Source organism: Microcaecilia unicolor, chromosome 2 (assembly GCF_901765095.1).
Source record: "Microcaecilia unicolor chromosome 2, aMicUni1.1, whole genome shotgun sequence".
Taxonomy (NCBI): Eukaryota; Metazoa; Chordata; class Amphibia; order Gymnophiona; family Siphonopidae; genus Microcaecilia; species Microcaecilia unicolor.
In genome coordinates, this window is record NC_044032.1 from 46,872,619 (window position 1) to 46,887,603 (window position 14,985).

A 14,985-nucleotide genomic window follows, 5' to 3' on the forward strand; every position below is an offset into this window, starting at 1 on the left:
ATCCCATTATCAGTTGGAGTACTTTAGGGCTGTGTCTTGGAATCTTCCCCTAAGATCCGGCATGCTCTTTTTAGTGAAACTGAGCACGCGCGCATGCTCAATTTCATTTTAAAATGAGCATGCCAGACATGACGTGAGGGGAAGAGAGAGAGCAGGGCAGGAAATGCAGTGGCGCTGGAGACCAGCGCTGGAAAACGCGCTTCAGCTGCCGGGGGTTGGGGACCCCCGCTAGCCAAGGTATGTGCAGCAGCAGCAGCAGCGGCAATGGGTAGGTGGGGGGGGGCAGCAGGGCAGACGTGGGGGGTGGCAGGGAGGCGGACCAAAGTGTGCCTCCCTCACTTTGGGCTCTGGATCCCTCCCACCTTGAGGTCTGGCTACACCCCTGAACCACATATAAAAGAAAAATGTCCAGTCCATTCTACCAGGTTTCAGCCCTCTACTGCTGGCGGTTGCCACAGCCTAGCTGGGGGTGCGGGGAGGGGGAGTGTCTTTTATTAAGGAGAGGAGGTTCAGGGGCTCTTTTTCAGCTGGAAAATATAGACTGCTTCAGATTCCTATATGGAACCTATATATCAACAGCAGGGCCGTAGCCAGACCTCGCGGTGGGAGGGGGCCAGAGCCCGAGGTGGGGGGGGGGGCACATAAAATCTGCTGCCCCGCCGCCTTGCTGCTTCCCTTCACCACCTTATCGCTCCCCCCACTGCACCCCCAAAGTAGCAAATACCTTTGCTGGCGGGATTTCCGAACCCCTGCCAGCTGAAGCCTTCTTGAGTGCTGGATAATAGACTGCAAACTAGTAACAAATATGTAGGTATAAAATGAAATAGAAAACAATCAAAGAAAAAAGAAAAAAACTGAGTGGATGCAGCAGAACCCCAAAGAAGTAGAAATGGAGATGCATTAGATGCCAGGCCAAGGCCTATGTGCCCCCCACCCACACACCCTTCCACCCATTGTAAATGAATACAAAGCCTGAAGAAAATTCAAACTCAATATACATTTACTCCCCTGTTTACTAAGCCGCCCGCAATACCAACACAGCCCATTCAATGCAAATCGGCTGTGTCGGCATTAGTGCATCGCCAGCCCTAGCGCAGCTTAGTAAACGGGGGGGGGGGGGGGGGGGGTCTGTGCGCAATACTTCAAAATTCTGCATTATTAGTAAATTTTTTGTGCAGAATTTCCCCAGTCACAAGACCTGACCACTCCCCCCAGCTTCTTCCTTCCCCCAGTCATAATCATTCTCCAGGCTTTACCCTCTCCATTTCTTTCTTACCCTGACTTAGCTTGAACCTCTTCCCTTCCCCCAGCTTCCTAGTTCTTTCTCTCCTCTTAGCCCCCAACGCCTACCTTTCTTTCTTTCTTCTCTTCTTGCCCCCCCCCCCCCCACCTTACCATGTCTTTCTTCAAGATCATGTGGCATAAGAAGCAAGCAGCTGCACATCAGAGCATTTCCTCTTCCTCTACCAGCCTAGGCCCGCTGCTTATTTGGACCATGCAGACTCCATACAGCCACGTAATTCAAATAAGCAGTTGAGCCAGCAGAGGAGGAGGAACTGGTCTGACCCAGATACTTCTTTCTTCCTGATGCTACATAATCTGGGAGGGCAGCACTACAAATATTACACTGGATCTTAAAACATCAAAACATCTATTCAAGTAAAACAGAACAACACTGAAGAAACGAATACATTTCCTTTTGTACTGAAAATAATAGAAAAACATCTGTGATGCACATTTTCCAAAGCTAACATATTCCAGTTAATAAATTCGAAATAAAACATATTTTCTACCTTTGTGTGTCTGGGCCTTGTTTTTCCCTCACATTGGTCCCAGTTTCTTTTTTTCTGTTTTCCTGTCTTCTGCTAAATCTGTTTTCAGCGCCCACTGTTCATTTGTTATTTCCTCTTCTTTCCTCCTTCCCTCACTACACCTGTCTCTGTCACATCCATCTTTCTCTTTAAGGTCTCTCCTCCGTTTTTCTCTTTTCTGACTCTGTCCACTCAAATTTCACCCTCTCGCTTTATTCATTTTCACTTTTTATCTACTTATCAACTTTCTATCTCCTTCTCGCTTCCCCTAGCTCTTACATTTCCCAATCTCTTATTCCCTTTTATCTTTCAACTGTTCTCCATTACCACATTCTACCCCCATGGCCTCTCCTACATGGATCCACCATTCCTAGCATCCCTCCTCCTTATCCCTCACTCCACACTTGTAACCCTTCTACCCCCTAACAACTCTCCTTCCCTCCCTTTTACCCCATCTAACATTTCTCTCACTACCCATTCTGCCCCTGAGCCCATCTACCCTCTGTCTTCCCTATCCATCTCCCCCACCCTCCCTGAGTCCATTTCTCTTTCTCCCCATTTTTTCCTCCACCCTCCCCCAAGTCCATCTCCCCTTCTCCCCATTTCCCCTCCACCCTCCCCGTCCATCTTCCACCTCCACCATCCCCAAGTCCATCTTCCACCTCCACCATCCCCCAAGTCCATCTCCCCTTCTCCCCATTTGCCCCTTCCACCCTGTACCGAGTCTAATTCTCCCCTCCACATCTATCCCTGCTCATCTGTCCTCTACTTCCCCCCTCCACTCCTCTGCCCTCCCCAAGTCCATCTCTCCCCATCCATCTCTCCCTCTCCCACTCCCTCCCACAAATCTGACATTCTCCCTCCCTCTCTTCTATTACCCCATCCTCAAGTATTTCTTCTCTCCCATCCCCCATTTCCTTCCTGAGTCCATCATCTCTCCCTTCCACCTCTCTCCCCAAGTCTGACATTTCTCTCTCCCTCCCTTCTTTCTAGTACCCCAAGCCCAACATCTCTCACACTCTCTTTCCCCATTCTCCTCCCCCTCCCACCCAGCAGGCCAGCATCTCCTCTCTTCCTCTCTCAACCCTCTTCTCCTGAGTCTACTTTTAATTTGTTTCAAAATTCAGTGGGTGGTGGCAGCGATTCACAGGTGCTGACCTGCCACCAGCTGACATCTTCTCTCGCTACTGCAGCCCGCCTCAGTGGAAACAGGAAGAAGGGCAGGCCATCACAGTATAAAAAGAATGTCAGGCCAGTCTCTCATATTTCATTCTAAACTTGGCTGACCCAAGTACTCTCTTTTCCTTCCCTCAGCCTATCTGATCTCCCCCATTTCCTTTCAACCCCTACCCAGTCCACAGGGCCAGCTTAACCATTAGACCTGACAATTGCTTAGAGTGGCAGTTTCTAGTTAGCGGCAAAGAGCAGCTGTAATCAAAAGCAAAACAATAGACACTGACAACCACATTAACTCAAATATCCATCAATGTGTCCTTTTATCTTCAGGAGAGTGAGTAATGTTCAAATATCTCATTTGAAGTGGCCTTCAGAAATTGTCCTCATTATACAGTATGGGGCAATTCTATGAAGTGGCGCTTACATGCACTGTTTCCTCTAAGCTGAGCGGGAGTCCTCCACTTACATTCCTACCAATGGGGGGTACTGTTTTACTATCACTTTTTCAATAGTGAGGGACAGGCAATTGAAAACACAATATTGAAGCACTGCCCCCTACTGACAGCAATGCAGTTGGAGGACTCCAACTCAGTTTAGAAGGGAACAATACCTACATGTAGGTATGACAAAGGGGCATGCTTAGTGTCAATTCTATAACGGCATTAAGGTGCACCTAACCCATTATAAAATGGTATCACAAAGCTGCTTTGGTGCATCAAAACTTAGTTGTGGCAGCTTAAACCAGGTCAATGGCAGGCATAAGCTGGACCACCTAAGTGCGCCCTGCAATGCACGCATCCAATATTATTCTATAAGGTGTACATGTCGCTAGGTGGAATGCCCATGACACACCCATGCTCCACCCACCGGTGCAGCCCATTTGCTGTTAGAGCGTCAGATTTATACAGGGAAGAAGTGAAAAACTACAGACCGGTAAGTCTCACGTCATTGAAAGGAAAAATAATGGAGTCACTGCTGAAAGAAAGGATAGTTAACTTTCTAGAAGCCAGCGGGTTACAGGATCCGAGGCAACATGGCTTTACCAATGGAAAATCCTGTCAAACGAATCTTATTGACTTCTTTGACAAGGAGGCATATTTTCAAAGCACTTTGGGAGGCTAAGTTCCATAGGTTTCTATGGAACTTTGGGAAGCTAAGTGCTTTGAAAATGAGCCTCTTGGTGACCAAAGAACTGGATGAGGGATGTGCGCTAGATGTAATCTACTTGGACTTCAGCAAAGCCTTTGATACGGTCCCCCACAGAAGACTCGTGAATAAGCTGAGAGAGCTGGACTTAGCACCAAACATGGTGAACTGGATAGGAAACTGGTTGACTGACAGGTGGTGGTAAATGGAATCTGCTCGGAAGAAAGGAAAGTGTGCAGTGGAGTTTCTCAGAGTTGATGCTGGCGCCAATTCTGTTTATATTTCAACTTTTTTATTGTGAAAAATCAAACAATACAATATAAACTTCAAGCATAGTGTATATACAATTTGTCTCTCCTATTGATCTGTTTAAATACAACATTTACAATTGACAGCCTTAAGATAATATGATCCCCTTTCCCTACTCCCCCTCCCACCCTCTTACCCCTCCCCCTTCCCTCCCCCCCTTCATCACCTATCTCCATTTCTCCCCCCCAATTATCCCATGTTGTACACCATACACTGTAGTTGCTATCCATTATTCTATGATAAGGTATTAACAATAAGACTTCGTCCTTTCTGAGTCATTTTATCTAAGTAGCATCCCCATATTTTAAGAAATCGGATTTTCCTTTTGCAGTGCCCTTTAGCCTGGGCCAATTCTGTTTAATATATTTGTGAGAGATATTGCTGAAGGGTTGGAAGGAAAGGTTTGCCTTTTTGCAGATGACATGAAGATAGCCAATAGAGTGGATACCCTGAAGGGAGTAGAAACAACGAGAAGGGATCTCCAAACATTAGAAGAATGGTCAAGGATCTGGAAGTTAAAATTTAATACAAATTTAATACAATTGTAAAATTATTACAGGAAATGTGTTTTGGAAATGTGGCTGGGAGTATAGACGGGAGTATAGACGTGAATTCCTATGAGTTCTGTGAATAAGATGGTCATGGTTTTTGCATAGTTTAGCTACGGGAGCCTCTGAACTGTTATATTTAAATAATAGTCTATTTGATCTATGATCTTGTTGAGGATATGAATCTATATGCTTTATGTCTAACTGAGACTTTGATGTGTGAAGGGGCTACAATGAAAATTATCCAGTGTTGTCCAACAGGTTTTCATTATGCTTATCAAAGAGAGCTGAAAGCAGGGGTGGGAGAGTTATGGCTATTTTTAAGAATGATCTGGATCTAATTAACTATGACCAACAATCCTTGGTTGGATTTGATAGCTTAGTAATGAGGTCAGATACCCTCCATCTTCCAAAGTTTATAGTAATGAACAGGGAGCCTAAGGCAAGCAATGATTGCACATAAACATTATTAGAATTTATATCTACAATTAGCTTTTACGCACAAAGTTTGATAATATTAGGTGATTTAAATATCCTAATACTAGTAGAAGTGGGAGAGTTTGTTTCAGATGAGGTTCTCTCTGAGTTAGGTTTTATACAAGTGGTAGATTTTGCTATTCATTGTCAAGGACATACATTAGATTAGTTTTTGTTTGGGGTCCTAGGGTTCATACTGTGTAATGATCACTAAAAGTCCAACCTGTAAGTTAGTCCATTGTTTTGTTTTTGTTTGTTTGTTTTTTTTAATATTGTACTCAACATTTAGACCTAGAGAGAATAATCATTATGAGACAATATCATGCCATTCCACTGAATACTTATAGGAAGCACCTTTGATTTGGGGAAATATTGTGGAATCTGGTGATAGGAAGATGATATGGCAAGGAAATAGTATATGTACATGTGAGGGAGTTTATAGAACACTGCCCCTCACCCTTAAGAAAAGTCCCTCTCTAACTAGCCTGGGCCACCTTAAGAGCACTGATCCCGCCCTGGGAGGGAGTAAGTTGGGAGGGGTGGAGTCAATACCTGGGAGTTTAAAAGAAAGGGCCAGGGTAAGATTAAGGAGGCCTAGGGAAGGAAGAACTGAAACACAAGTCTATATCTTTAATGAATGTGTTTAGCTGCTGTGACCTGGCTGAGGTAAGCCAACTCTGTGTCTTGTTAAGACTTGCAAGCCTTACTGAGGTAAGTCTCAGAAGACCTGAGAACCTACAGGCTGTGTTTGTGGTGGGGCAGCCCCACTAGCCTCAGACTGCTTGGCCTGCTTGCCAGAGGCCTACTCAAGACTGTTGCATTTGAGGTTCCTGTCCTGTGAGGTAACAGGTTCCAGGGCTCAGGTGAATAAAACCATTTACTTTCATCTTTATATCCCTTGTCTGGCTGAGTTATTTCAAGGGCCACCCTATTAACCCTTGCCTGGGTCTCGCAGTACTTGAAGCATACTTTTGAATCCTGGGCACCTTTGAGAACATTTTGTGGTTCCTGGAGTGAAGTTAAACCATGTTTCACAGAGGAGTTTTCCTTGCTAAAAAGATAAATGTATCAGTTAAATAGGACATAAAGAAAAAAAAAAGGGGTTGTACACAGTGGCAGTGGCTTAACCACAGGTGGTCCTAGGGCTCAGGCCCACCCAACAGTAGCACACATTTAGTGGTAGCTGGTGGGGATCCCAAGCTCCGCCAGCTGAAGACCTCCCCCTGATAGTAATTAAAACGCTGCTCTCCACGACACTGGCACTTGTGCATGCTCAGTTTTCAGCGCATGCCTACTGCAGACTGCCAAGGTGGAAAGAAGCGTTTTCCCGACAGCTCAGATATTTTTCTGGTGGGGGTTGGGAAGAACACTTGGTGCCCACCCATTTCTTGCCTATGCCCACCCAAAATCTGTTGTCTGGCTACGCCCCTGCACAGTGGGACTAACACTTTTGTTTATTTGGACACTAAGCTTAACACTGTGAGTTGGGGATAAAGGATCATGTGATATCCCTATATCATTTTTGGCTTTAGCAAATTGTAATACACCAGTGTACTGATAAAGTTGTAGACTGATGATCCTTCTTCACTATTTAATAATGTGCTAGACAGCAGTTATCTCCAGCAGTCATAATGTTATATTTTTCCTGTTAGCTTTTGGATTTTGGAGTTAAATAGGACATAAATCAAACATATAAACTGGGTGAAGATAAATGTCTACAAAAATCACAAAACAATACCCAACACCTATTTAAATACACAAATAGAAAAATTAAAATCTAGTGTTTAAAAATTGGTTTTGTGTGTGTTCAGAAATCATGTGGCACAAAAAAACGGTGGGGTCTATAAAAAACCACAGTAACCATGGTGACCATCAACACTTTAATAAATTTTATTCTATAATAGATAATATCCACCTTTTATTCAGAATGTCTCGTTCTTTAACTGCTTGACCAGATGCCCTTGTTCTACTTGATTTCTTTGTAACATCAATTGTATTCTTTACCCTGATATGGCGATGCCATACCAGGTCTTTGTAAGCCACATTGAGCCTTCAAATAGGTGGGAGAATGTGGGATACAAGTGCAATAAATAAATAATAAATAAATCTTCTAAGCAATTCGACACGGGCCGTATTTCGGCTGCATAGCCTATATCAGGAGTCTGAAGATATTCCAGTTAACTGTTCAAATGGCATATGAAAGCCTCAATGAGCAAAATCCAGTAAGGCCGATAGGTGGGGAAGTTAAAAGGAAGAGAGGAGTTTTCAGGCCATTTGGACAGTTAACTGGAATATCTTCAGACTCCTGATGCAGGCTATACAGCCAAAACATGGCCCGTGTCGAGTCACTTGGAATATATTATCCATTTTGAAATAGCTTATTAAAGCGTTGATGGTTCCTACTTATTGTTGTGATGTTTTATAGTCTCCACTGTTTTTTGTGCCTTGTGCTGTTGTGTGGAGCATTGTTCCTCTGTTCCAGTTTGATGTTGCTCAGAAGTCATATGCCATTCAGTGATTGTCACCAAAGCACCATCTCAATCACTGCACACTGCCATGGTTCTATCTTCAACTTATAATACGCCACTGATCTCTAGCATTTAGCGCGTGCTAATTTTAGGCGCACACACTAAAAATGCTAGCGCGTCTTAGTAAACAGGGCCCTTAGTTTATCTTGCTTACTGCTGTTTCACTGATTCTTTCAAATGACCACTCAGACTTTTTGTGACCACTGCTTTTAATCCAAGGCTGTTTTTTTAAAAATTGTATTAGTTTTTACCAATTTTGGTGAAGTCTCAGGTTGCACACCAGCTGGATAAGCCATTCTCTCCTTTTATTGATTTGGTACAACTGCACTACATTCATTTATATTGATTTTTATATAGTTATTTAGTTTTAGAATGATGCTCTTCACATCATGCACCTCACACAAAAACATCTCCATCTACCTGCTTTCTATGACCACGAGGCACCCACTAGACCAGTTATGCTCATTAATTTTTAAGTTTGCTTTGGGTCCCTTCTCCTCCCTTCTATCTATGCACAGCATTTCCCACCTCTCCTTTCTTCCCTTCATCTCCATTCATCTATAGCATTTCCTTTTCTTCCCTTCCCCTCCATCCCTTGACAGCATCTCCTCCTTGTCTTTCCATCTCCTCCCCTCCATCCATGTGCATCAATTTCCCCTTCTTCCTCTCTGTTCCTCTCCATCCAACAATGTCCCTCTGTGTCCCTCTCCCTGTGGCCAACATTGCTTCTCTCTATTCGTGTCCATATGATTCCTGCCTCTCCAGCATCTCTTCACTGTCTGTGTCTATCTCCCAGCTTGTTTCCTCTCTTTCCTTCTTCCCCAGTCCTGCATTGGCATCCCCAAACCCAGGGCCAGAATTTGTCCTTCTCTACTCCCCCCCCCCCCAACACCCAACATTTCTTTCTCCCTCCCTCTATGGGTCCAGAATGTTCCCCATCCTCCCCCTCAGCCCTGTTTCCCTTTGCATTATAGCTGACATGAACTTCCTGTTGTGAGAGGGTGGGGCCAGGGAGGGCCTTCAGACTGGGCCAGTTTTAGACATGCTGGGGCCCAGGGTTGAAATTAAGGAGGAGGCCTTTAATCTCCCCTCCCCCAATCTCCCCACCTGCATTGCTACTATGCGGTCCGTGCATCTCTTCCCCTTCTCCCCACCTTAGTCCTTTCCCTTCCCCTCACCTTGCAGTCTTCTTTAAGTTTTTTATTTTCCTTCTCAGAGGGGCCACAACATAGCAGCCATTCTCACATGTTGCATCTGGCTGTCCAGAAGCTTTCCCTCTCTGCTGCAATCCCCCGTCAGAGGGGGGCGGATCACGGCAGAGAAGAAAAGCTTCAGGGCAGCCACAGGCAGTTTGTGAGAATGGCTGCCATGCCAGGGCCCCTCTTTGAAAGGAAATACAAATTTAAAGAAGATCGGGAATTGAGGAGGAGACAGACTGTGGTGGGAAGAAGGGGAAGAGATGCCTGGACTGCGGGGCCCCTTGGAGCTGTGGGGGTCCAGGGCAGCTGCCCTGTTTGCACCCCTAATGCTGGCCCTGCCTTCGGAAGATAAGAGCACAGAGCGTGAAGCATTTTACATCGAATCATGACGGCAGATAAGGGGCAAATGGCCCATCCAGTCTGCCCCTCCTCATTAACCACTAGCTCCTTCTTTTCCTAAGGGATCCCACGTGCCTGTCCCACACTTTCTTAAATTCTGACACAGTCCTTGTCTCCAAGACCTCCACCGGGAGGCCATTCCACGCATCCACCACCCTTTCTGTGAAATAGTATTTTCTCAGATTCCTCCTAAGCCTGTTTCCTCTTAACTTCATCCTATGCCCTCTCATTCCAGAGTTTTCCTTTATTTGAAAAAGGCTCACCTCTTGTACATTAATGCCACTGAAGTATTTAAACGTCTCTAACATATCCCCTCTCTCCCGCCTCTCTTCCAGCGTATACATGTTGAGGTAAATAAGCCTGTCCCTATAGGTTTATGACAGAGACCGTTTACCAGTTTGGTAGCCGCCCTCTGGACCAACTCCATCCTGTTTATATCTTTCCGTAGGTAGGTGCAATGTCCAGAATTGCACGCAGTACTCTAAATGAGGCCTCACCAGAGACTTATAGAAGGGAACTATCAGTTCTTTTTTTCCTACTGGTCATCCCTCTCCTTATGCACCTTCTGCCTTTGACCATTGCCTTTTCTACCTGCTTGGTCACCTTAAGGTCTTCGGACACATTCACCCCCAAGTCCCACTCTTCTTTCGTACACAGAAGCACTTCACCCCCTATACTGTACCGTTTCCTTGAATTATTGTAACCCAAGTGCATGACCCTATGTTTCTTAACATTAAATCTTAGTTGCCAATTTTCAGACCATTCTTCAAGTTTCGCTAGATCCTTCCTCATGCCATCCACAACCTCTGGGGTGTCCACCCTATTACAAAGTTTGGTATCATCCGCAAAGAGACAAACCTTACCAGACAGCCCTTCCGCAATATCACTCACAAAGATGTTAAAAAGGGCCGACCCGAGGACCGATCCCTGCAGTACACCACTGATAACATCCCTTTCCTCAGTGCAAGCTCCATTTACCACTAACCTCTGTCTCCTCCCATTTAACCAATTTTTAACCCAGTCAGTCACTTTAGGTCCCATACCAAGGGCACTCAGTTTTTTTATCAGTTGCTTGTGCTGAACCGTTCTAAAGACTTTGCTGCCAATTCTTTGGCCGTTTTTAAGTCCAAGCTAAAAGCCCACCTCTTTGACACCGCTTTTGAGTCCTAACCACTGCTCACTTGCCTGTACCTTTATCCCCTCCTCTTTAATTACCCCTGCCTCTTAGTTGTTCTGTCTGTTACCTGTCTTATTAGATTGTAAGCTCTTTTGAGCAGCGACCGTCTTTATGTGTATGGTGTACAGCGCTGCGTATGCCTGGTCGCGCTATATAAGTGTTAAGTAGTAGTAGTAGTAATTTTGATTGCTGCCGATGCCAGCAGACCCGGAGCTTGAGTGGAGGTACCAGTTCTGGCAGTGGCAGCAACGTGAAGGGAGATCAGCATGTGCTGGTGCAACAGGCAAAGCGGTTCTTGGTTTGTGGAAGCTCTGGCGCCCTACAAAGTTTGGTGCCCTCTGCCACACTTACCGCGCTTGCGTTGCGAGCCCTGAGAGAGACAGACTGGATAAGGACAGAGGAGGGGCATGAGAGAGAGACAGAGATATATGAACAGACTGACTGGTAGGGCCTGGGACACCTTGACAAGTAAAGCCAAGAGACAAATGTCTCAGGCACAGCTATTAGAAGAATGATCAAACATTGCTGACAGTACACTTTGCTGGTGGTGGTGGTGGTGGGGTAGGGGAGTGGGGGAAAACTTGGTTTCTGCCAGTGTTGTGTAATGGCAGTTTAAGGGCCTGATTTACTAAACTCTTTCACCTAGACAGAGAAAGGTAAAAGAGCCTTAGTATACCAGGCCCTAATGAGCTGCAGTGCACCTTAGAGGCAGTGTTGCCAGATGGGTGGGTTTCCCACTCAATTGGGCTGGTTTTTAAGCCAGGATGCTGGAAATTTTCGAAGGCTGCGGGAAATTGGGCTTCTTTTTTGTTGCAGCTGTGTGGGGTTTGTGCTTTTTTCGGGGGCTTCTATTGGTCCAATTTGGTCCAATAGAAGCTTTTCCGGGGCTTCTATTGGTCCAATTTGGTCCAATAGAAGCTTTTCCGGGGTAGGGTTGACATCAGGGGCGGGGTTAATGACATCAGAGGTGACGTCAGGGGCGTGGCTAACGACGTCAGAGGTGACGTTGGGGGCGGGGCGGTGATGTTGGAGGCGGGGTCGGTGACGGGGGCGGGGTTTGACTTTGGGTGGGTTTTGGGCTGGTTTAGGGCCGATTTGGGGTGGGGAAAATTTTTCCCATCTGCCCACGCTGCTTAGAGGGGATGCGCCTCCCCTCTTCCCCTAAACTTCAATGGAAACAACAGCAGGAAGGAGGGAACAGCAGGAGAGGTTGTCCATGTTGGCTCCTAAGTTTTTGAGCTGGCTCCAAAATTTATTTATTTATTTAACAAAAATTTCAAGCCTTGCCCATGCATAGAGTGCAATTGGAAAAGTAAGTCATGCCCTCTTTCCTAGATGTGAGGAATTATACAAACAGTAGCTCTTAGTTTGTAAGAATGGTGCCATGTATGTGAATTACAGACAATACAGGGGGCTAATTTCAGGTCAAAAGATGATTCTCAGATCTAGGTATTATACAAAACGGAAGATGTAAAACTGATTTTCTGAGGGGGGTAATTACATTTCAAGGTTCAGGTGACATAATAAACCACACACACATTTATCACTATGTCAGCTGATATCTCAGTGTAATTGTCCCCTTGTAATTCACAGTTCTCTGTCAATTACTCTGGATTTGTATCGTTCACACTTCAGTGCCCTGTTCACAAACACCATAAGTGACTTGCCCAGACAGATCTTCATTTAATCTGGAGGTGGTTCAGTACATCTCTGTAGTAGAATTCAAAATGATCTGCGTAGGCTGCACTTAATTCTTGAAGTAGCAGTCCAATAAAGCCAAAGTAAATTCAGCTATGGTACTATGTTTTGCCACCAGTATATTCTGCATACTTGACAGGTAAGAATGACATTCCACTGTGGTGAAAACACATGACACAGACCTCCCTACAGAGAAGTCCGCAGACTTTTAAGGCTGAGCACAAGGCAGGAGCTTTTACATCACCTCAGGTGAGGTGTAGAAGGGCGAGTTTGATCTTTTGCAATTTCATCTGTGAGGATTTAATATCTGTTTCTTCCTTTTTATCCAAATATCACTAGAATCCCCACTCGACCCCTGAGATAATCCTCTAATCCCTTGATCCCCTCAGCTCCCTGAGATGACCCTCCTCATAATCCTCTGATTCACTCTTCCTAGAAAAGACTCATGTACTACACAGGTATATAAGTATTGCCATACTGGAACAAACCAAAGGTCCATCAAGCCCAGCAACCTGTTTCCAACAGTGGCCTATCCAGGTCACAAGTACCTGGCAAGATCCCAAAACAGTACAATATATTTTATACTGCTTATCCTAGAATTACCGCAAAATATTCAAACAAATGTGAATGCAGATTTTATATATGTAAAGTGGAGTAAAGTCTCATATATATAACACGGAGAGAGTTATTTTCTCACTCAATAACTGAATGTATAGTTCGTGTATATGATTTAATCATTGACTTGACCTCCACCAACCTTTACTGTTATCCTAGAATTAAGCAGTGGATTTTCCCCAAATCCGTTTTAATTATGGTTTCTGGACTTTTAGGAAGCCATCCAAACCTTTTTTTAAACCCTGTTAAGCTAACTGATTTTACTACATTCTCTGGCAACAAATTCCAGAGTTTAATTACAAGTTGAGTGAAGAAATATTTTCTCCAATTTGTTTTAAATTTACTACTTTGTAGCTTCATTGCATGCCCCCTAGTCCTAGTATTTTTGCAAAGAGTAAACAAACGATTCACATCTACCCATTCCATTCCACTCATTATTTTATAGATCTCTATCATATCTCCCCTTCCCCTCCCCTCCCCTCTCGGTGGCCCTGATACTACCACTGCAATGTATGCTGTTTTTTTTTCTAACAGCACACAATTTTTCACACGGCAGTAGTTTACATGCCATTAGTTCATTGCATTGAAGAGCAAAACCTTTGCATTACATTCACATTAGAAGCTGTCTGCTCAGTCATTGACTTATGAGAAACAAGAAGTAGTTGCTTTCCAATTTTAATGACCACACCAGGGGTGTAGACAGACTTCGGTGGGAGGGGGTCCAGAGCCCGAGATGAGGGGGCACATTTTAGCCCCCCCCCCGGTGCCAACGACGCCCCCCACCACTTTTGACCCCCCCCAGCAGCGCCGCCCCTCCCCCATCCCTTTCGACCCCCCCTCCCTCCGCCAATCCTCCCTCGCTACCGCCAGGTACCTTTGCTGGCGGGGGTCCCCAACCCCCACCAGCCAAAGTCCCCTTCAGTGCCAGTCTCCAAGTCCAGTGCGTTCGCTGATCTGGATTCTGTTTCTGTGAGTCCTGACATCCTGCATGTAGGAATGTGCAGAACGTCAGGACTCATAGAAACAGAATCCAGATCAGCAACGCGCCGGAGACTGGCGCTGAAGAGGATTTCAGCTGCCGGGGGTTGGGGACCCCGCCAGCAAAGGTACCTGACGGCGGCGGCAGGGGAGGGTTGGTGATGGCGGGGGGGGGGGTCGAATGTGGCAGGGGAGGGTCGTTAGTGGGGGGGGGGTAAAAGCAGGGGGCCAGGGCTAAATCTATGGGTGCCCATGCCCCCATGGCCCCACCTAGCTACACCCCTGGACCACACTATGTGGGTGGTCAGAGCTAGCCAAGGACAGGCTAAATTTTAACAGCAGGAAGACAAGTTCCTGTCATAGGTAGAAGAAGGGGGACTGATGTTGGCAATAGGGCTGGGGGCCAACAAAGAAGCAGATAGGCGAAGAGACCTGAAGCTTGTAGTGGATCTGATAGAGGGAATGAGACTGGGAGGCTGATGTGAGGCTGGGAATGGCAAAATGGAACTGATCCTGGGGACAGTGCCGCTGAGAAGGGGGGCACGGAGGGCAAGATTCCCCTGGGTCTGGCTTCCATGGGGGCCCAGCACTGGAAATAGAAAAGCCACTTTCTTCAGGCTTCCGGAGGCAGGCAAAGCAGAAGGCTGGACTGGTCTCCTGCTAACTCTGCTCTGCCAGCCACATCTCGCCTCCTATGTGAAGTAATTCCTATTTCCACATAGGCTGGAGAGGATGCAGCAGGAAGAAGGACCTTTGGCTGGCAGCGCAGGACACAGGATAACCCAGGACACAGGAGCAACAGTGGCATTCCTAGGGGGGGGGGGACGGTGGGTGCAGTCCGCCCCGGGTGCACGCCGCCGGGGGGGGGGGGTGTGCTGCGCGTGCCTATCCTTCATTCCATGCTCCCTCTGCCCCGGAACAGGT